Genomic DNA, 23,393 nt, shown 5'->3' with positions numbered 1-23,393 from the left:
TTTTCAGAGTATAGGTCTTTTTCCTCTTTAGGTAAGTTTATTCCTAGGTATTTTATTATTTTTGATGTGAAGGTAAATGGGATTTTTTCCTTAATTTATCTTTATGGTCTTTTGTTAATGTATAAGAGCGCAGTCAATTTCTTTGTACTAATTTTGTATCCTACAACTTTACCAAATTCATTAATGAGTGCTAATTGTTTTCTAATAGTTTTCTGGTACATTTTTAGGATTTTTTATGTATCATGTCATCTGAAAAGGACAACAATTTCACTTCTTTTCCAATTTAGATTCCTTTTATTTATTTTTCTTCTCTGATTACCATGGCTAAGAATTCCAAAATGGTGTTGCAAAAAATGGCAAGAGCAGACATTCCTGTCTTGTTCCTGATCTTAGCTGGAATTCTTTCAGCTTTTCACCATTGAGAATGATAGTAGCTGTGGGTTTGTCATATGTGGCCTTTATTATGTTGAGGTAGGTTCCATCTGTGCCCACTTTCGGGGCACAGTGTTTTTATCAAAAAATGGGTGTTGAATTTTGTCAAAAGCCTTTTTTGTCTTTTGAGATTATCATATGGTTTTTATTCCTCAGTTTGTTAATGTGGTGTATCACACTGCTTGATATGCAGATATTGAAAAATCCTTGTATCCCTGAGATAAATACCACTTGATCATGGTGTATTATCCTTTTAATATATTGTTGGATTCAGTTTGCAAATATTTTATTAAGGATTTTTGCATCTATATTCATCAGTGATACTGGCCTATAATTTTATTTTCTGTGGATCTTTATCTGGTTTTGGTATCAGGACAATGGTGGCCTCAGAGAATGAATTTGGGAGTGTTCCTTCCTCTGCAATTTTTTGGAAGAGTTTCAGAAGGATAGGTGTTAGCTCTTCTCTAGATGTTTGATAGAATTTACCCGTGAAGCCATCTTCTCCTGGACTTTTGTTTTTTGGAAATATTTAAGTCACAGTTTCAATTTTGGTACTCGTGATTGGTCTATTCATATTTTCTGTTTCTTTCTGATTCAGTCTTAGCAGGTTATACCTTTGTAAGAATCTGTCCATTTATAATAGCTTGTCCATTTTATTGGCATATATTTGCTTGCAGTAGTCTATTATGATCCTTTGTATTTCTGTAGTGTCAGTTGTAATTTCTTTCTCATATAATTTTATTGATTTGAGCTTCTCCATTTTTTTTCTTGATGAATCTGACTAAAGGTTTATCAGGTTTTTATAAAAAAAATTTGGATCTTTTCAAAGAACCAACTTTTTGTCTCATTTATCTTCTCTATTATTTTCTTCATCATCTTTGTTTCTTCTCTCTTCATTTCATTTATTTCTTCTCCAATCTTTATGATTTTTTCCTTCCTCTAACTTGATTTTGCTTGTTCTTCTTTCTCTAGTTACTTTAGGGATAAGTTTAGGGTGTTTATTTGAGATTTTTCTTGTTTCCTGAGGTCAGCTTGTATTGTTATAATTGTCCCTCTTAGAAGTACTTCTGCTGCATCCCATAAGTTTTTGATTGTCATGTTTTCATTGTCATTTGCTTCTAGGTATTTTTTATTTCCTCTTTAATTTATTCAGTTTAATATCATATTGTTTAGCTTCCAGGTGTTTGTGCTTTTTGCTGATTTTTTCCTGTAACTGCTTTCCAGTCTCATGGCATTGTGGTCAGAAAAGATGCTTGATATGATTTCAGTTTTCTTAAATTTACTGAGGCTTTGTTTGTGGCCCAAGAGATTATCTTTCCTGAAGAATTCTCCAGGAGCACTTTAGAGGAATGTATATTCTACTGCTTTCAGATGGAGTAGTCTCGTAAATATCAATGAAGCCTATCTGGTCTGGGTGTCATTTAAGGCCTGTGTTTCCTTATTAATTTTCTGTTTGGATAATCTGTCCATTGATATAAGTGGGATGTTAAAAGTCCCACATGATTATTGTGTTACTTGTTTCTCCTTTTATGGCTGCTAAAAATTGCCTTATATATTGTGGTGCTCCTACGTTGAGTGCATATATATTTGCAAATATTCTGTCTTCTTCTGAGATTGATACCTTGATCATTATGTAATGTCCTTCTTTGACTTTTGTAACTATAACCTTCTATTTTGTCTGATCTGAGTATTGCCACTCCATCTTTCTTTTGGTTTCCATTTGCATGGAATAACTTCTTCCATCCCCTCACTTTCAATCTGTGTGTATCCCTAGATCTGATGTGGGGGTCTGTTGTAGACAGGATATATGTAGGCCTTGTTTCCATAGCCATTCAGTCTATGTCTTTTGGTTGCAGCATTTAATCCATTTACATTCAGTGTAGTTGTTGATATGCATGTGCTTATTTCCATTTTTAAAATTGTTTTGGATTTGTTATTGTTGGACTTTATTCTTCCCTTCCTTTTTTCTTCTCTTGTGATTTAATGACTGCCTTTAGGATTGTATTTAGTTTGGTACTGTGTATGTGTTTGTGTGTGTGTGTGCATGTGTGTTGTAGTTTTTTTTTGGTTTGAGGTTCCCATCTCATTTTGATGTAACAGTCTATATTTGCACAGAATTGTGGTAGGTTGCTGATCTCTTAATTTTCAAATGCATTTTCAATATTCTGCATTTGAACTTTCCTCTTCTCATGATGCTAGTTGTGATATCATATTTGTGTGTGGATGAGTTCCTAATTTTATTTTGTATTTGCTTTTACCAAATGAGCTTTCCATATTTAATTTTCCTTTTTTAAGATTTTTATTATGGTTGATTTACAATGTTCTGTCAATTTCTGCTGTACAGCAAAGTGACCCAGTGATTCATACACACACACACACACACACACACACACACACACACACACACACACACACACATATATATACTTTTTCTCACATTATCCTCCATCATGTTCCATTACAAGTGACTAGATATAGTTCCCTGTGCTATACATCAAGATATCATTGCTTATCCACTCCAAATGCAATAATTTGCATTTACTAATCCCAGACTCCCACCCCCTGCCCCTCCCCCTTGGCAACCACAGGTCTATTCCTCAAGTCCATGAGTTTGTTTCTTTTCTTTAGATAGGTTCATTTATGTTGTATATTAGATTCAAGATATAAGTGATAGCACATGGTATTTGTATTTCTCTTTCTGACTTAATATGAGAGACTGTAGTTCCATCTATGTTGTTGCAAGTGGCATTATTTTGTTTGTTTGTTTGTTTGTTTGTTTTTGGCTGAGTAGCATTCCACTGTGTATATATACCACATCTTCTTAATCCATTCATCTGTCAGTGGACATTTAGGTTATTTCTGTGTCTTGACTATTGTGAATAGTGTTGCAGTGAACATAGTGCATGTATCATTTTCAATGAAAGTTTTGTCTGGACATATAACCAGGAGTAGGATTGCTTGGTCATATGGTACTTCTCTCTGCTCTTCAGAGGGTTTTCCATAGTGGTTTTCCATAGTGGTTGTACCAGTTTACAGTTCCACCAACAATGAAGGGGGGTGCCCTTTCCTCCACACCCTCTCCAGCATTTGATATTTGTTGACTTGTTAATGATGGCCATTCTGACCAGTGTGAGGTGAAATCTCATTACAGTTTTGATTTCATTTCTCTATTAGTGATGTTGAGCATTTTTTCATGAGCCTGTTGGCCATCTCTGTATCTTCTTTGGAAAAACGTCTATTCAGATCTTCTGCCCATTTTTCAATTGGGTTGTTGGTTTTTTTTTTTTTTTTTTTTTTGCTGTTGAGTTGGTTAAGTTGTTTGTATATTTTGGAGATTAAGCCCTTGTCAGTTGCATCATTTTAAACTATTTTCTCCCATTCCATATATTGTCTTTTTATTTTATTTTTTAATGCTTTCCTTTGCTGTGCAAAAGCTTGTCAGTTTGATTTGGCCCCATTGGTTTATTTTTGTTTTTATTTCTATTGCTTTGGGAGATTAACCTAAGAAAACGTTTGTAAAGTTGATATCAAAGAATGTTTTGCCTGTCTTCTAGCAGTTTTAGGGTCTCTTGCCTTAGGTTTAAGTCTTTAAGCCATTTTGAGTTTATTTTTGTGCATGGTGTGTGAGGGTGCATTCTAGTTTCATTGATATACACATAGCTTTCAGTTTTCCCAGCACCACTTGCTGAAAAGACTGTCTTTTTTTCCATTTTATATTCTTGACTCCTTGTTGAAGATTAATCAAGCATAGTTGTCTGGGTTTATTTCTGGATTCTGTTTTGTTCCTTTGGTCTCTATGTCTGTTTTAGTGCCAGTATAACACTGTCTTGGTTATTGTAGCTTTGTAATATTGTCTAAATCTGGGAGAGTTATGCCCCCTGCTTGGTTTTTGTTTGTCAGGATTGCTTTGGCAATTCTGGGTCTTTTCAGGTTCTCAATAAAAATTTGGATTGTATGTTCTAGTTCTGTGAAAAATATCATGGGTAATTTGATAGGGATTTCATTGAATCTGTAGATTGCTTTGGGCAGTATGGCGATTTTAATAATATTATTCTTCCAATCCAGGAGCATGGAATATCTTTCAATTTCCTTAAATCCTCTTTAATTTCCTTGATTAATGTTTTATAGTTCTCAGCATATAAGTTTTTCACCTCCTCAGTCAGGTTTATTCCTAGTTATTTAATTTTTTTAGGTGTAATTTTAAAAGGTATTGAATTTTTATATTCCCTTTCTAATATTTCATTGTTAGTATACAGAAATGCAACCAATTCTGAATGTTAATCTTGTATTCTGCTACTTTGCTGAATTCATTGATCAGTTTGAGTAGTTTGTTTGTGGAGTCCTTAGGGTTTTGTATATATAGTATCATGTCATCTGCATACAATGACTATTTTACCTCTTCTCTTCCAATTTGGATACCTTTTTGTTTGTTTGTTTGTCTCATTGCTGTGGCTAGGACTTCCAGTACCATGTTAAATAAAAGTGGTGAGAGTGGGCATCCTTGTCTTGTTCCAGATTTTAGTAGGAAGAAATCTTCATACAATTAAGCACTATATTGGCTGTGGGTTTGTCATAAAAGGCTTTGATTATATTAGGGTATGTTCCCTTTATACCCATTTTGGTAAGAGTTTTTATCATAAATGGATATTGGATTTTGTCAAATGCTTTTTCCGTATGTGTTGAGATGATCATGTGGTTTTTGACTTTTTAAAAAAAATATGGTGTATGACATTGATTGATTTTCATGTGTTGAACCATTCTTGTGAACTTGGGGTGAATCCTACCTGATTGTGGTGTATGGTCTTTTTTATGTGTTGTTGAATTCTGTTGGCTAAAATTTTGTTGAGAATTTTTGCATCTATATTCATCAAAGATACTGGCCTATAATTTTCTTTTTTGGTAGTATCTTTACCTGGTTTTGGTATTAGGGTGATGCTGACTTCATAGAATATTTTTGGGAGTGTTCCTTCTTCTTCAGCCTTTTGGAAAAGTTTAAGAATGATATGTGTAAGTTCTTTGTATGTTTGGTAGAATTGCCTGTGAAGCCATATGGACCTGGACTTTTCTTAGTAGGGAGTATTTTTATTACAGATTCAATTTCATTTCCAGAAAACAGTCTGTTCAAATGATCTGTTTCTTCTTGATTCAGTTTGGCAGGGTGTATGTCTCTAGAAAGTTGTCCATTTCTTCTAGGTTTTCAAGTTTGGTGGCATATAATTGTTCATAGTATTGTATTATGATTTTTTTGTATTTCTGAAGTATCTGTTGATATTTGTCCTTTTCCATTTCTTATTTTGTCTGAGCTCTTTTTTTCTTCTTGGTGCATCTGGCCAGGGATTTGTCAATTTTGTTTATACTTTCAAATTACCAGCTCTTGGTTTTATTGATTTTTTTCCTATTGTTTTTTGAATCTCTATTTTATTTACTTCCTCTTTGATATTTATGATTTCCTTCTTTCTGCTGATTTTAGATTTTCTTTGTCCTTCTTTTTCTAATTCTTTTAGGTGGTAGCTTAAGTTGTTGATCTGAGATTTTTCTTCTTTTACAAGGAAGGCCTGTTTTTCTATGAATTTCCCTGTAAGAACAGCTTTTACAACATCCCATAGATTTTGTATGGTTGTTTTTTCATTATCATTTGTCTCGAGGTATTTTTTAATTTTCCTTTTGATTTCCTTGTAGACCCTTTGGTTTTTTTTAGTAGCATGTTGTTTGTCTCCATTTAGTCAGTTTTCTCTGATTGTTTTTTTCCTGTGGTTCATTTCTAGTTTCATGCCATTGTGGTCAATCCTTGAGAACTTTCCATGTGCACTTGAAAAGAATTCATATTCTGGGGTTTTTTTTGGATGTAATGTTCTGAAAATGTCAGCTATGTCTGTTATGTTGTATCATTTAGGATCTCTGTTGCCTTACTGATTTTCTGTCTGTAGGTTCTGTCCATTTATGGAAGTGGATGTTAAAGTCTCTTACTGTTACAGAATTCACATCAATTTCTCCTTTTATATCTGTTAGTATTTGTTGTATGTATTTGGGTGCTCCTAGATTAGGGGCATATATATTGACAAGTGTAATACCTGTTTTTGAATCAATCCTTTTATCATTAAATAGTGTCCTTATTTTTCTTTATGGCCTTCATTTTAAAGCCTATTTTGTTTGATATGAGTATTGCAACTCCTGCTTTCCTGTTTTTTTTTTTTTGCATTGGCATGAAATATCTTTTTCCATCCCCTCACTTTCAATTTATATGTATCCTTTGCTCTAAGGTGAGTCTCTTGTATACAACATATTATAGGCTCTTGTGTTTTTATCCAGTCTTCCACTCTGTATCTTTTGATTGGAGCATTCAGTCTATTGACATTTAAGGTAATTGTTGATAAGTATGTATTTATTGTCATTTTAAAGATTGTTTTCCAGTTGATTCTGTGTTTCTCCTTTGTTCAGTTCTTTTTTTTTTTTTTTTTTTGGTTGGATGATTTACTTATATTTTAAGCTTGTGTCCTATTCTTTTTAGTTTTTGTGGATGTAATGTTTGGTTTTGATTTGTGGTTGCCCTGTTTTTCAAGTATGTTAACCCATTCCTATATCTGCTTGCCTTAGCCTGATAGCCATGTAGGCTCAAACACATTCTTAAAAAAAAAAAAAAAGTATAGACTTTCTTACTTTCCTTCCCCACATTGTGTGATTTTGAAATCCTTTTTTAACATCTTCATGTTTGTCCTTTTGCTGTTTCTTGTGTTTAGTGCCCCCCCTTTTTTCCTTTTAGATCTGTATACTGGGTTATTTAAGTGATTGGTTTCTAATTGTAATTTCCTCCATCCTCTATCTTCTTACTTTTTTATTTAGAGGAGCCCTTTCAGCATTTCTTTTAGAATGGGATTAGTACTGCTGTACTCTTTTAGTTTTTGTTTGTTAGATAAATTATTTCTCCTTCTATTTTATTTTATTTTATTTTTGTCTTTTTGCCTTTTCTAGGGTCACTCCCATGGCATATGGAGGTTCCCAGGCTAGCAGTCGAATCGGAGTTGTAGCCAGCAGCCTATGCCAGAGCCACAGCAACGCAGGATCCAAGCTGCGTCTGTGACCTCTACCCACTGAGCAAGGCCAGGATTGAACCCGCAACCTCATGGTTCCTAGTCGGATTCATTAACCACTGCACCATGACGGGAACTCCATCTCCTTCTATTTTAAATGATAATCTTGCTGGGTAGAGTTTTCTAGGCTGCAAATTTTTCCCTTTTAGAACTTTGAATATACCTTGCCACCATCTTCTGGCCTGTAGTGTTTCTGTAGAGAAATCAGCTGATAACTTTATGGGGGTTCCCTTATAATTAACTCTTTGTTTTTCTCTTGCTGCCTTTAGAATCCTCTCCTTATCTTTAACTTTCACCATTTTTATAATAATATGTCTTGGTGTGGGCCTCTTTGGATTCAACTTCTTTACAACCCTCTGTAGTTCTTGTATCTTGATATCTGTTTCGTTTAGATTTGGAAAGTTTTCAGACATAATTTCTTCAAATATATTTTAGTCCCATTTTCTTTTTCTTCTCCTTCTGGAATCCCTATTATGTGTAGATTGGCCTGCTTTATAAGAGATCCCAATCTCTTATATTGCTTTCATGTTTTTTTATTTGGTTTTCTGTCTGCTGTCCTGATTAAGTGATTTCCATTATTCTATCTTCCAAGTCTAATTTGTTCCTCTGCATTATTCATTCTGCTCTTTAGTGCCTTTAACTCAGCTTGCATCTCTGCAAATGAATTTTCTAATTTTTCTTGCCTCCTCGTGTTTTCTATTTCCTTTCCAAAGTAATCTGCATTACTGTTCATATGCACTTTTAATTCCTTCATATTGGCTCTTAATTCCTTCAGTATTTTCACTTGAACTCTGTCTGGTAGATTGCAGAGGTCTGTTTCATAGCTTGTTCCTTCAGGCAAATTCTCCTTTTATCTGGGAATGGTTCCTGAGCTTCTTCATTTTGCTTATATTTTTCTTATTCTGTGAGTTTAGGGAAAACAACTACTGTGGCCTTGGAGGGCTGTTTATATGAGAGAGAGAACCCCTGGGTATTTTGTGTGTGGTTACTATTTATTTTGGGCATGAGGTTGCTTTGGTGTCTCTTTACTCAGTGTGTGCAGGCTGTTATCCCCTTGATAAGGTGCTATGTGTGATTCCAGGGAGATGGAGGCAACGGGCAGGACTAGTAGCCAGGGCCTAGTTCTTGGACGTTTACTGTGGCAAGGACCCACAGGGAGATGGTACAGGTTGCTCCTCTTTGCAGAGCCCTGAGATGTGGCAGTGAGCTTCAAGCAGTGTAGGTGACACCCACAGCATTTGGCAGGGGCAGTAGCAGGGCATATGCCTTCCCAGGGGAGTCAGAACCAAAACAAGTGGTGCTCAGTTGCAGTGCCCTCCTCTGTGCCAACCTCTGAGGTGACTGGGGCCCCAGGTTGTGTCTGTTCACAGACGCCAAATAGTGGTGGGGCATGCTCACCTCTCTTGTCTGAAGATGACTGCTATGGTTTGCCCCTGCAGCCTGTAGACCATGCCCCAGGCACTGCATCGCACTTAGCCTGCCACTGCCCTTAGCTCTCAGAAGAGATACCTGGACTCCTATAGCCTGCACAAGAGGATCCCCATCGCCCATAGCCCATGCAGGTGGCACCCTGCCACCCATAGCCTGCACCAGAGGTACCCTGCCCTCTGAGAGTCTGCACATGCACAGGGAGAGATATTCCTATGGTGGTCCACCCCTCCTCCTCTGACCCTCCCCAACAATGGCCTCTTGCTTCTCCTGCAGGTGCAGATCTCCTCCAGATTCCCTCAACTGTGGCTCTGCATTCCCCAGCCCATGGCACACTGCTCTCTAGCCACTCAGGCTGTCTCTACACAGCTAACCCTAGTTCTATCCCCTGAACTGATCTCTGGAGTCTGAGTTTCTTCACCCCTCCCCCACCTGAGTGTCTCAGGCTGTGATATCTGGGGGTGGTGGTACTGATGGTCTCTGTGACTCTCACTCTGCTTTGTCCTCCTAAGTCCAGCTTCTGGGCTTCTCTGAGACTTTGAGGACCCTCTTTCTTGGCTGATCTCCCCATCAGGATGTGGGTTCCTTTCCTCTTTTACAGCTCCCTCTTAGGAATGCTATTCCCATCCTGATTCCTTTCCTCTATCTCCTTCTCTCTCTCTCTCCTCCTCTCTCTCTCTCCCCCCTCCCTTTTCTTTTTCCTTTTGTTCTACCCAGTTATGTGGAAGGTTTCTTGCCCTTTTTGGAGGTTTAAGGTCTTCTGCCAGGGTTCAGTAGATGTTCTGTGCAAATCATTCTACATGTAGATGGGTTTTTTTGATGTGTTTGTGGGAGAAGGTGAGTGCCACATCTTACTCTTCCACTGTCCTGATCCTTTTCCCCATATTTATTTATTTTTTTTGTTTCTAGTTGTGGTCTTTTCTTTTATGCCTAGAGAAATTCCTTTAGCAGTTGTTGTAAAGTTGGTTTGGTGATACTGAATTCTCTTAGCTTTTACTTGTCTGAAAAGCTTTTGATTTCTCCGTCAAATATGAATAAGAACTTTGTTGGGTAGAATATTCTTGATTTTAGGTTTTTCCTCTAATCACTTTAAATATATCATGCCATTACCTTCTGGCCTGCAGTTTCTGCTGAGAAATCTGATAACATTATAGGGGTTCCCTTGTATGTTAATTATTGCTTTTCCCTTGATGCTTTTACTGTTTTTCTTTGTCTTTAATTTTTGTCAGTTTGGTTAATATGTATCTTGGCATATTATCTTTGTTAATATAAATCTTTGGATTTATCCTGTATTGGACTGTCTGAGTTTCCTGGACTTGAGAGAACATTTCCCTTACCATGTTAGGGAAGTTTTTGGCTATATTCTCTTCAAATATTTTCTCTGACCCTTTATATCTCCTGTCTCCTTTTTGGACCCCTAAAAGTGAATGTTTTCATGTTTAATGTTGTCCTAGAGGTCTCTTAGACTGTCTTCATTTCTTTTCATTCCTTTTTCTTTATTCTTTTCCATGGCAGTGATTTCCACACTCTGATTTCCAGCTCACATATTCGTTCTTCTGCCTCAGTTATTCTACTGTTGATTCCCTTCTAGAGTATTTTTCATTTCAGTTAATTGTATTGTTCATTTTTGTACTTTAAACCTTCTATCTCTTTGTTAAACTTTTTTTTTTAACTTCTCAATCTGTACCTCCATTCCTTTTCTGAGATCATAGATCATCCTTAATATTATCACTCTGAAATCTTTTTCACATAGATTGCCTATCTCCTCTTCAGTTAATTGTTTTTGTGGGTTTTTATCTTGTTCCTTCACCTGAAACATATTTTTCTGCTGTCTCATTCTGTCTGACTTTCTCTGTTTGTGGTCTCCTTTCCTCAGTTAGCAGGATTGCAGTTCCTTTTGCTTTTGGTATCTGCCCCTGTGGATAAGGTTGGTTCAGGGACTTGGGCAGGCTTCCTGGTGGGAGGGACTGGTGCCTTCCCACTGGTGAGTAAAGCTGGTTCTTGTCCCTCTGATGGTCAGAGCCATGTGGCTTGAAATGGTAGGAGACTGAGACACACACACACACATAAACACACACACAGACCCCCACCTGAACTGGTTCCTGAGATCCACTCACTTATTGCCTATGAGATAATAAATACACTGGGAAACCTTAGGTGGATGCCAATTAGATTTTGTCTATAGCCATGCTGCTAAGAACCAAGTATTTTATATGAAACCCCAAATTTGATTATCTGATCCATGATGGAGCATGGAAAAACATAAAATAACCATTTTAATATATGGGGTTTAATATTTCTTGAGATTACTCTTTTATGGCCCTTAGTTGAATTCAAGGCATGAGAGCCAAAGAGCTTTTTGGTTGCTATCACCTCAGATATATATCTCTTTTACTCAGCTTTATTCTTTTCAATTTTAAAACACTGGGAAACCTTCCCAAAGTGCATTTTCCAAAGGAAAATCTCCACCAAGAGCTCAAATTGGTGCTAATCTAGTTAAGAAATATAATTCTTGGCATCTGTAGAACAAAGTCCTCTTGTTTCTCTTCTACTGCTAGATATACCATCCACATGAGAAAGTCTTTATTTCTACCCTGTACTTCACTTATTTGTTCCCTGAGTACTGAGCAGTGACTTGTGTGTAAGGTGATACACATACCATCGTGTTCACATCTGTACAGAGAGGCAAGATCTATCATAAGTTCTGGCATTAACGGCTGCTGTTAAAGTGGTGTATTTGTATGAGCAACCATAGGGAAATCTGCATGTGCGGCATTAGCACTCCTGGGATCCAAAGTATCCTAGAGATAAAATAATTTCAGGGGCCTGAGATCTACCTCATTAGCAAATCCCTTTGCTTCTCCTGAGAGCAAAGGATCCCTTATCCTTTGGAAAGAGGTTGAATGGTACGTGTCAGGTCTCTAGGACCCATGTCCGTCCAGCCTCATTTGGCCTCCCAGCCCCCACTCATATCCTGCTGCTGTCAGCAGTGCCCATGGCCCCTCGAAACACGTGAAAAGTCTAGATGCTGTTTAGAGATTGAGAGCCTTTGATAGCAATTCCTTGGTGTTTATACGTACTATTTGCTCTTTGCTTAATGTTTCACTTTTCTAGTTATTTGAGATATTTCCAGATGACGGATGTGGGAGGAAAACAGAAAAGTTGAGTGTGGTAAACTTCTGGTGTTTTTTAAAAATAGTGACATTATACATTTAAAAAATTTTTAAATTTTTGCTTGGAATCATACTTAAAAGACTTTAATAGCTGCCAGCTATTTTTCTCTAGGACATCTAGAGTTGTTGGAAAAAATATATATGACCAAATTGGTTAAGACAGCCTGTTTTTTCATTGTTGCTGGCAAGTGTTCGCTCATCCCCAAAGTTTAAAAACATTACTTTGAACGTGATTTTCACTGATCTTTACTATGCCTGTCTGTGATCACAATTGGTAGGAAACACTTGGGTTGTACTTCCAATGCCACCACTGTGGTTTCTCAGCAAGTTACAGATTAATGTGCTTGGAGACATATTCCTCTAATGGAAGAGGTATACTTCTCCAGCTGCAAGTTTTTCTTGGCTAAGAGGACTCAGAGACAGTAAAGTAACCCTGAGCATGATATTCTTTGTTGGCTCTGAGAAGAATTGTGATTGTGTTCTACTCCCAAAACTAAGGATCTGAATAGCCATGACGGGGACAAAGATATGTCATGTAAAAGGTAAACTAACGAAAATCTACATGCCATGGAGAGATTGAGGCAACCCAAAAAAATTGATAGGTGAGACAGAGGGGTTTGGGAAATAACTCAATGTTTTAATTGAATGATAACTGGAATGGTAACCTCAAGGGAGCAGGCATAGAATATGATTATAATGGAGAAAATGAACAAATCAGTTGGCCTTCCTAGACACCACATGTCTGAAGAGTATGCCAGCAAAAAGAGAGTGTTCACTGTGGGGTCATTATTTTGGCACATTTACCCAGTACTGTGTAGGAGGTTAGAGACTGACTCCAGTGGACAAGAAAGTTCCAGTCACCAGATAGGAATTTGGTTGTAGGGCAGGATTGTTATTTCAGTTAGATTTCATTATGGCCTAGATGAAACAGCCTCCAGATATTCCTTTGCTCTGATTTGATCTTGTACCCATGAGTGAACATTCTGATTAGTAATCTGGCTCCTGATAGCCTGATAATGTGAAAGGATGACCTGGAAAGACTGTCACTATGGAAGAGTAATTTGGAGTACCTGATCATGCACCAGCCATTTGGAAACCCCTTGCTGTGAGTTAGCCTCAGTGGATCCAAACAGTTCTATATTGCCTGGCCCAGCATGTGCCCAGACTTCTAAAGCTGAAGGGCAGGGAGCAGCCAGCCTCTCAGAGATGCCTCTTAAGGCATCACAACAGTAATGGCCCAGTCTAATTGGGCCCAGTTAAATCACTGGGAAGGGAGACAGTCTAGATAAAGGCAAAGCTTGATGTGAGAGAAGTGTAACTCTAAGTCCTGGTCCTGATAGTTAGATGGTGTTAGGGACTCTTAAGAAGAATAAGACAGACATATACTGAGTGGAACTTCTTTATAAACACATGATTTATCACCAAGGAATAGGGTCAGTGCTTTTATCATAGCTAAGTTCGTAGTAAGACTTCAGCTGAATCTATTTAATACCTATTTTCTCTGCTCACATTGACCCTTGAGTCTGAAAAATTGGTAGAACTACAGGAATGGATTAAGGACTTTTCAGGTCTATTTTTGTTGCTAGGGACTGAAAGAAAGACAGCTTAATAAGCACAAGAGACTTATTTAGCTCACTCAGAAAAATTGAGAGATAGAACTGGCCTCAGGCACAGCCTAATGCTTGGGGCCCAAATGATGTCACCAAGTTTGTCTTAACTTGTCTCTCAGATAGATCCATGTTGCCTTGAATCTCATACAGATTCTATCCTACTGAGGTCACAAAATGGCTGAAGCTACTCTTTTTTTTAATGTATTTTTAAAATTAAAGTATATTTGATTTACAGTGTTGTGGCAATTTTTGCTGTAGAGTAAAGTGACCCAGTCATATGGATATAAATACAATTCTTTCTTTTTTTAATTTCTTTTTTATTACTCAATGAATTTTATTACATTTATAGTTGTACAACGATCATCACAACCAAATTTTATAGCATTTCCATCCAAAACCCCCAGTGCATCCCCCCCCAAAAAAAAACCCATCTCCTTTGGTAACCATAAGTTTTTCAAAGTCTATGAGTCAGTATCTGTTCTGCAAAGAAGTTCATTGTGTCATTTTTTTAGATTCCATATGTAAGTGATAGCATTTGATGTTGATGTCTCAATGTCTGACTGACTTCACTTAGCATGATAATTTCTAGATCCATCCATGTTGCTGCAGATGCCATTATTTCATTTCTTTTAATTGCTGAGTGATATTCCATTGTGTATATGTGCCATATCTTCTTTATACACTCCTCTGTTGATGGACATTTAGGTTGCTTCCATGTCTTGGCTATTGTATAGTGCTGCAATGAACATTGAAGTACATATATCTTTTTGACTCTTGGTTTTCTCTAGATAGATGCCCAGGAGTGGGATTGCTGGATAAAATGGTAATTTTATTTTTAGTTTTCTGAGGAATCTCCATAATGTTTTCCACAGTGGTTGCACCAATTTACATTCCCACCAACAGTGTAGTAGGGTTCCTTTTTCTCCACACCCTCTCTAGCATTTATTGTTTGTAGACTTTTTGATGATGGTGATTCTGGCCAGTGTAAGGTGGTACCTAATAGTGGTTTTGATTTGCACTTCCCTAAAAATGAGTGATGTCAAATATCTTTTCATGTGTTTTTTGGCCATCTGTATGTCTTCTTTGGAGAATTATCTGTTTGGATCTTCTGCCCATTGTTTGATGGGGTTGTTCATTTTTTTGGTATTGAGCTTCAGAAGGTGTTTATAAATTTTGGAGATTACTCCCTTGTCAGTCGCTTCATTTGCACATATTTTCTCACATTCTGTGAGTTGTCTTTTCATTTTGTTTAGGGTTACCTTTCCAGTGCAGAAACTTTTTAGGTTAATTAAGACCCATTTGTTTATTTTGTTCTTGTCATTACTCTAGGAGGTGGATCTGAGAAGATGTTGCTGTGGTTTATGTCAGAGAGTGTTTGGCCTGTGTTTTCCTCTAAGAGTTTTATAGTGTCTGGTCTTCTATCTAGGTCTTTAATCCATCTGAAGTTTATTTTTGTGTATGGTGTTAGGGAGTGTTCTAATTTCATTCTTTTCCATGTGACTCTCCAGTTTTTCCAGCACCATTTATTGAAAGAATAAATGTATATTCTTTTCTCCGTTGTATATTCTTTTTTTTTTTTTTTTTATCTTTTTGCTATTTCTTTGGGCTGCTCCCACGGCATATGGAGGTTCCCAGGCTAGGGGTCTAATAGGAGCTGTAGCCGCTGGCCTACGCCAGAGCCACAGCAACGTGGGATCCGAGCCACATCTGCAACCTACACCACAGCTCACGGCAACGCCAGATCCTTAACCCACTGAGCAAGGGCAGAGACCGAACCCGCAACCTCATGGTTCCTAGTCAGATTCGTTAACCACTGTGCCACAATGGGAACTCCTCTGTTGTATATTCTTGACTCCTTTGTCATAGATTAGTTGACTTTCCTCCATTGTATATTCTTGCCTCCTTTGTCATAGATTAGTTGACCATAGGTGCATGGGGTTTACTTCTGTGCTTTCTATCCCATTCCACTGATCTATATTTCTGTCTTTGTGTCAGTACCATACAGTATTGATGATTGTAGCTTTATAGTATAGTCTGAGGTCAGGGAGCCTGATTCCTCCAGCTCCATTTTTCTTTCTCAATATGTCTTTGGCTATTCTGGGTCTTTTGTGCTTCCAAACAAACCTTAAAATATTTTGTTCAAGTTCTGTGAAAAATGTCCTCAGTAATTTGATAGGGATTGCATTGAATCTGTAGATTACCTTGGATAGTATAGTCATTTTGATAATATTGACCCTTCCAGTCCAAAAGCATGGTATATCTTTCCATCTATTTGTGTCATCTTTGATTTCTTTCATCAGTGTCTTAGAGTTTTCAGAATATAGGTCTTTTGTCTCTTTAGGTAGGTTTCTTCCTAAATATTTTATTCTTTTTGATGTGGTGGTAAATGGGATTGTTTCCCTAATTTCTCTTACTAACCTTTCATGATTAGCATACAGAAATGCAGTTGATTTCTGTGTATTAACTTTGTATCCTGTGACTTTTCCAAAATCATAGATGAGCTCTAACAGTTTTCTGGTAGAGTATTTAGGATTTTTTGGGTATAGTATCATGTCATCTGCAAACACTGATAGTTTTACTTCTTCCTTTCCACTTTGTATTCCTTTTATTTCTTTTACTTCTCTGATTGCCATGCTAGGACTTCCAAAACTGTGTTGAATAGTAGTGATCTGAGAGTGGACATCTGTGTCTTGTTCCTGATCTCAGTGGGAATTCTTTCAGCTTTTCACCATTGAGAATGATGTTAGCATAGGTTTGTTGTATATGGCCTTTATTATGTTGAGGTAGGATCTGTCTATGCTCATTTTCTGAAGGGTTTTTATCAGAAATGGGTGTTGGATTTTGTCAAAGGCTTTTCCTGCGTCTGTTGAGAGAATCATATGGTTTTTCTTCTTCAGTTTGTTAATGTGATGTATCACACTGATGAATTTGCGGATATTGAAGAACCCTTGCATCCCTGGGATAAATCCCACTTGATCATGAGGTACAATCCTTTTAATGTGTTGTTGGATGTGGTTTGCTAGTATTTTGTTGAGGATTTTTGCATTGATGTTCATCAGTGAGATTGGCCTGTAGTTTTCTTTGTTTGTGGTATCTTTGTCTGGTTTTGGTATCAGGGTGATGGTGGCCTCATAGAATGAGTTTTGGAGTGTTCCTTCCTCTGTTATTTTTGGGAATAGGTTCAGAAGTGTAGGTGTTAGCTCTTCTTTAAATGTTTGATAGAATTGTCTTGTGAAGCCATCTGGTCCTGGAATTTTGTTTGTTGGAATTTCTTTTTTTTTTTTTCTTGTCTTTTGTCCTTTTAGGGCCACACCTGCAGCATATGGAGGTTCCCAGGCTAGGGGTCAAATCAGAGCTACAGCTGCTGGCCTACACCATAGCCACAGCAACGCCAGATCTGAGGCACATCTGCGACCTACACCAGAGCTCACGGCAACACTGGATTCTTAACCCACTGAGCAAGGCTAGGGATCAATCCCGCAACCTCATGATTAGTAGTCGGGTCGTTAACCACTGAGCCATGACGGGAACGCCATGTTTTTTGGAAATTTTTTAATCGCAGTTTCAATTTCAGTACTTGTGATGGGTCCACTCATCTTTTCTATTTCATCTTGGTTTAGTCTTGGAAGATTGTACCTTTCTAAGAATTTGTCCACTTCTTCTAGGTTTTGTTATTGGCATATAGTTTCATGTAGCAATCTCTTATGATCCTTTGTGTTTCTGTGATGTCCATCATAACTTCTCCTTTTTCATTTCTAATTTTATTGATTTGAGTCCTCTCTCTTTTTTTCTTGGTAAGTCTGGCGGTTTATCACTTGGTAAGTAAGGGTTTATCACTTTTGCTGATCTTTTCAAGGAACCAGCTTTTCATTTCATTGATCTTTTTCTATGGTTTTCTTCATTTGTATTTCATTGATTTTTGCTCTAATCTTTATGATTTCTTTCCTTCTGCTAACTTTAGGTCTTGTCTGTTCTTCTCTCTCTAGTTGCTTTAGATGTAAAGTTAGGTTATTTATTTGAGCTTTTTCTTGTTTCCTGAGGTAGGCTTTTATTGCTGTAAACTTCCCTCTTAGAACTGCTTTTGCTGCATCCCATAGGTTTTGGAGTGTTGTATCCTTGTTGTCATTTGCTTCTAGATATTTTTTAATTTCCTCTTTGATTTCTTCAGTGATCCATTGGTTATTTAGTAGCATGTTGTTGAGTCTCCACGTGTTTGTGTTTTTTGCAGATTTTTTTCTTGTTGTTCATTTCCAGTCGTATAGCACTGTGGCTAGAAAAGATGCTTGATATGATTTCAACTTTCTTAAAGGTACCAAGGTTGGATTTGTAGCCCAGGATGTGATCAATCTTAGAGAATGTTCCATTTGCACTTGAGAATAATGTGTATTCCGTTGCTTTTGGATGAAATGTCCTCCAAATATCTACTAAGTCCGTCTTGTCTAATGCTTCATTCAGGGCCTGTGTTTCCTTGTTGATTTTCTGTCTGGATGAATCTGTCCATTATTGTAAGTGGGGTGTTAAAGTCCCCCACCATTACTGTGCTGTCATTGATTTCTCCTTTTAAGGTTGTTAGCAGTTGCCTCATATATTGTGGTGATCCTATGTTGGGTGCATATGTATTTACAATTGTTATATCTTCTTTTTGGATTGATCCTTTGATTGTAATGTAATGTCCTTCCTTGTTTCTTAAAATTTTATTCATTTTAAGGTCTATTTTGTCTGATATGACTGTTGCTACTCCAGCTTTTTTTTGATTCCCATTTGCATGGAATATTTTCTTCCATCCTCTCAATTGTATGTGTCCCTAGAAGTGAAGTGGGTCTCTTGAAGACAGCATATATATGGATCTTGTTTTTGTATCCATTCAGCCAGTTTATGTCTTTTGGTTGGAGCATTTAGTCCATTTACATTTAAGGTAATTTTTGATATGTATGTTCTTATTGCCATTTTATTAATTACTTTGGATTTGTTTTTGTTGCTCTTTTTTCTTCCCTTCTTCTCTGTTCTCTCCTCTTGTGGTTTGATGACTATCTTTAGTGTTGTATTTGAGTTTATTTTTCTTATTTGTGTATCAATTGTATATTTTTGGTTTGCAGTTGCCCTGAAATTTTGATATATGTGTCCACATATATACAAGATTAAGTTGTTGGTCTCTTAATATAAGTGTATCTCTAGTGTCCTGCTCCTGCATTTGTACCCTCCGCTTCTCACAATTTCTGATTTTGGTAGCGTAATTGTGCATGGGTGATTTCCTATCTTTGCTGTATATATGCCTTTAGTGATGAGCCTTGTTATTTGTGGTATTTTTGTTCCTAGTTGTGGCATTTTTTTTTTTTTTTTTTTTTTTTTGCCTAGAGATGTGCTTTTAGTATTTAATGTAAAGCTGATTTAGTGTTGCTGGATTCTCTTAGCTTTTGTTTATCTGTAAATCTTTTGATTTCTCCTTCAAATCTGAATGAAAGCCTTGCTAGGTAAAGTAATCTTGGTTGGAGGTTTGTTTCCTTTCATCACGTTAAGTATGCCATTCCCTTCTTGCCTGTAGAGTTTCTGCTGAAAAAATCTGCTGATAACCTTATTGGGGTTCCCTTGTATGTTATTTGTTTCTTTTCCTTAGCTTCTTTCAATATTTTCTCTTTGTCTTTAATTTTGGTCAGTTTGATTAATATGTGTCTCGGGGTATTCCTCCTTGGGCTTATTTTATATGGTATTTGTTGTGTTTCCTGGATTTGAGTGAGTGGCTCCTTTTCCATGTTAGGGAAGTTTTTTATCTATTATCTCTTCGAATATTTTTTCTGTCCCTTTCTCTCTCTCTTCTCCTTCTGGCACCCCTATAATATGGATGTTGGTGCATTTAATGTTGTCCCAGAGTTCTCTAAGACTCTCTTCATTTCTTTTCGATCTTATTTCCTCTTTTCTCTTCTGAGCCAGTGATTTCCACTAATCTGCCCTCCACTAATCTGCCCTTATGTGTTCTTCTGCCTCTTGTGTTCTGCTGTTGGTTGCTTCTAATGAATTTTATATTTTGGTTATTGTATTTTGCATCTCTGCTTGCTTAAGTTTTAAATCTTGTATTTCTTTGCTCAGTGTTTGCTGTAAATTATCAGTCTTTGCCTCCAGTTTATTTCCATTGTCCTGCATCATTTTCAGCATTATCAGTCTAAAGTCTTTTTCCTGGAGGCTGATAGTCTCCAGATCACTTAGCTGTTTTCCTGGGTTTTTTTTCTTGCTCCCTTATCTTAGTTACCATTCTCTGCCTTTTCATTTTTATAGGTTTTTGGTGTCCTTTTTTGCAGACAGTAGATTTGTAGCCTCTCTTAATTCTGATGTCTATGCCCCTTGAGGCTGAAGTTGGTATGAGGGCTTGCTGTAGGTTTCCTGATGGGAGGGACTGCTTGCCCACTGGTAGATGGTGCTGATTTCTATCCCTCGTGTGGGTGGGGCTTTGCCTCTGGGTGAGATTAGAGGTGCTGTATTCCTGGGGTTTCTTTAGGCAGCCGTTTACTGATGCATGGGGCTGCAGTCCCACCTTGATTATTGTTTGGCCTGGAGCTTCTCAGTGCTAATGGATGGGGCCAGATTTTTCTAAAATGGCCACCTCCAGAGAAACACAGGCTGATGAATATTCCCAAGAGCTTTGCCTCCAATGTCCTTCCCCTACAACAAGCCACAGTAACCCTCTATTTTCCCAGGAGATCCTCCAAGAACTGCAGTCAGGTCTGACCCAGATTCCTATGGAGCCTCTGTTTTGCTCTGGGACCCAGTGCACATTAAAGCCTGTGTGTGCCTTTCAAGAATGGGGTCTCTGTTTCCCCCAGTCCCATGGATCTCTTGTGCACAAGCCCCACTGGCCTTCAATGCCAGATGCTCTGGGGGTCTTTCTCCCAATGCTGGATCCCCAGGCATGGGAACTTGACATGGGGCTCAGAACTCTTACTTCTGTAGGTGAGTCTCTATGAACTAGTTACTTTCCAGCCTGTGGGGCTTCCCACATAGCAGGTATAGGGTTGCCTGCCTCTCCTACCTCCTGATTTGGCCTACTTTTTGTCTTCTGGAATAGGATATCTTTTTGAAAGTTTCAAGTCCATTTGGTTGAAAGTTGTGCAGCAGTTGGTTATAATTTTGTTGTTTTTTAAGAGAGAAGTTGAGCTCCAGTCCTTCTATTCAACCATCTTATTCCTGTCTCGTCTACATTTTTTTTCTTATATTATCTTCCATCATGGTCTATCCCAAGAGACTGGATATAGTTTCCCATACTATACAGTAGGACCTCATTGCTTATTCATTCTAAATGTAATAGTTTACATCTACTAACCCCCAAATCCCAGTCCATCCCACTCCCTCTGCACTCCCCTTTGGCAACCATAGGTCTGTTCTCCATGTCTGTGAGTCTCTTTCTGTTTTGTAGATCAGTTCATTTGTGCCATATTTTAGATTCCACATAAGTGATATCATATGGTTATTTGTCTCTCTCTTTCTGACTTCACTTAGTATGATAATCTCTAGGTCAATCTATGTTGCTGAAAATGGCATTATTTCATTATTTTTTATGGCTGAGTGGTATTCCACTCTAAAAATGTACCACATCTTCTTAATCTATTTATCTGTTGATGGACATTTAGGTTGTTTCTTAATCTTCCATTTTCAACACTTTAAATACAGCAGAAGAGAGAGAGAATAGAATCTCTTTCACAGAGCCCCTGGATGATTCTTCCATTATCATTTAGTAACTTGCCCATCCCTAACCTATCATTTGGAAATGTGATTTTCTGGTTGTCCAGTGTCTAAATAATTTGACTGCCCTCGAAGGGAAGGATGCACATGCCTTCATCAAAAATAACTGAGAGGTGGCCATGGAAGTCCTATATGCTAAGGTGTGTGTAACAACTCACTTGCCCAATCAACTAGCACTGAAAATGGATGGCACTGCAGGCCATGCCAGCAGTTGGTGACCCAAGGAAGAGGATGGGGGTGAGCAGGCCCTTTCCACTCCCTTACCCTGCTTCCTCCTTCCCATTACACTATGTTCCCAATTGCAGCTATCACTACAGATTTGCGTTTTCTTTTTCTTTTCTTTTTTTTTTTTTTTTTGCTATTTTTTGGGCCGCTTCCACGGCATATGGCGATTCCCAGGCTAAGGGTCTAATTGGAGCCATAGCCACCAGTCTACGCCAGAGCCACAGCAACGCAAGATCCGAGCCACGTCTGCAACCTACACCACAGCTCACGGCAACGCCAGATCCTTAACCCACTGAGCAAGGGCAGGGACCGAACCCGCAACCTCATGGTTCCTAGTTGGATTCGTTAACCACTGCGCCACGACGGGAACTCCTGCGTTTTCTTCATTAGTTATTCAACTTGACAAATGTTTGTTGATGACCTGCCATAACCTAGAATTGTGAGAGATATTAGAGGAGATACTTTATGGGTGGAAAGATAGAAGCACTTTTCACATGAACAATTAGAGAAAAACAGCTATTTTTTATTTCAAAGATAATGATACAAAGTCATACACATTGTGCACTGTACAACTTTTGCTTTCTAGTTAGCCTAAGGAGTGGGATTGATGGTCAGAATGGTTGATGGTAGGGAAAACATGTAATTCATTTGCAAGAAAACAATTTGGGAGTCCCTGTCATGGTGCAGTGAAAACGAATCCAAATAGGAACCATGAGGTTGCCTGTTAGATCCCTGGACTCGCTCAGTGGATTAAAGGATCCAGCACTGCCGTGAACTGTGGTGTAGGTGGCAGACACTTTGGATCTGATGTTGCTGTGACTGTGGTGTAGGCCCGTAGCTATACCTCCAATTCAACCCCTAGCCTGGGTACCTCCTTATGCCTTTGGCATTGCCCTAAAAAGCAAAAAAAAAAAAAAAAAAAAAAAAAAGAAGAAGAAAGAAAGAAAAGAAAAGAAAACAATTTGTATTTTCCAAATATTACTCCCTAATTAGGTAATTAAATGCAGATAGCACTATTTTATGTGTAATGATATTGATGTTCAGTCACAAAGTAGATCAAAAAGAGAATGATATATGACCCAGAATTCCTTCAGTTTTTAGTCTTATATGTATTCATTTTTTTTTCTTAATCTCATTAGCCACAATTTTAGCTTTTAAGATACTGTCAGAAAGCAATGTATTCAACATTTCTTGGATTGTTTTCTCTAGTATAAATCTGAGTTATTCCTCTCATCGGTTACTCCTGATTACCCTAAAGATCAATTCCAAACTCCTTAGCATGGTGCCAGACCTTCATAATTGTACCCCTGTTTACCTCTTCTGTCCCTTCTCTCACCTTCCACCCCAGTTTTCCCACATGTACCCTATAGTATCCATATAGAACCCTTTACAGTTCCCGAAAGTCAGGTTCTCCCACCTCTGTGCCTTCACACACATATTTTCTTCTGTCCACTCCTTTCCTAGCCATCTCCCAGCCACCTCATCTTCATTCACCAGGTCTCAGCAAAGACATTACCTCCTCTGGGAATTCTTTCTTGAGCCCCCATCAAGACTGCAAAAAGTGCTCCTTTTGTGTTCCTTTGTCCCCCTGCACTTTCCTTATCCTGAAAAGTGCTCCTTTTGTGTTCCTTTTTCCCCATCAGCCTATGCTATTAACTGCTCAAAGTCTCCCTAACAAGGACAGGAGTTCCCAGAGTTCCCAAATA

The 23,393-nt window shown here is 37.9% G+C and overlaps 1 protein-coding gene across 26 annotated transcripts in view; it reads left to right on the top strand.

The window, feature by feature from the left end:
* The window catches only part of VEPH1 (ventricular zone expressed PH domain containing 1), a 364,411-nt gene that overhangs the window by 53,285 nt on the left and 287,733 nt on the right, over positions 1-23,393 (top strand). The window lies entirely within an intron of this gene.

The sequence above is a fragment of the Sus scrofa genome, chromosome 13 (assembly GCF_054392235.1).
Source record: "Sus scrofa isolate SSC_HxYL_T2T_F1_AM1 chromosome 13, Sscrofa_HxYL_maternal_Yorkshire_Landrace_v2.0, whole genome shotgun sequence".
NCBI lineage: Eukaryota > Metazoa > Chordata > Mammalia > Artiodactyla > Suidae > Sus > Sus scrofa.
Note: the sequence above shows the minus strand (reverse complement) of the source record. Positions and strands in the feature narration are given on the sequence as shown.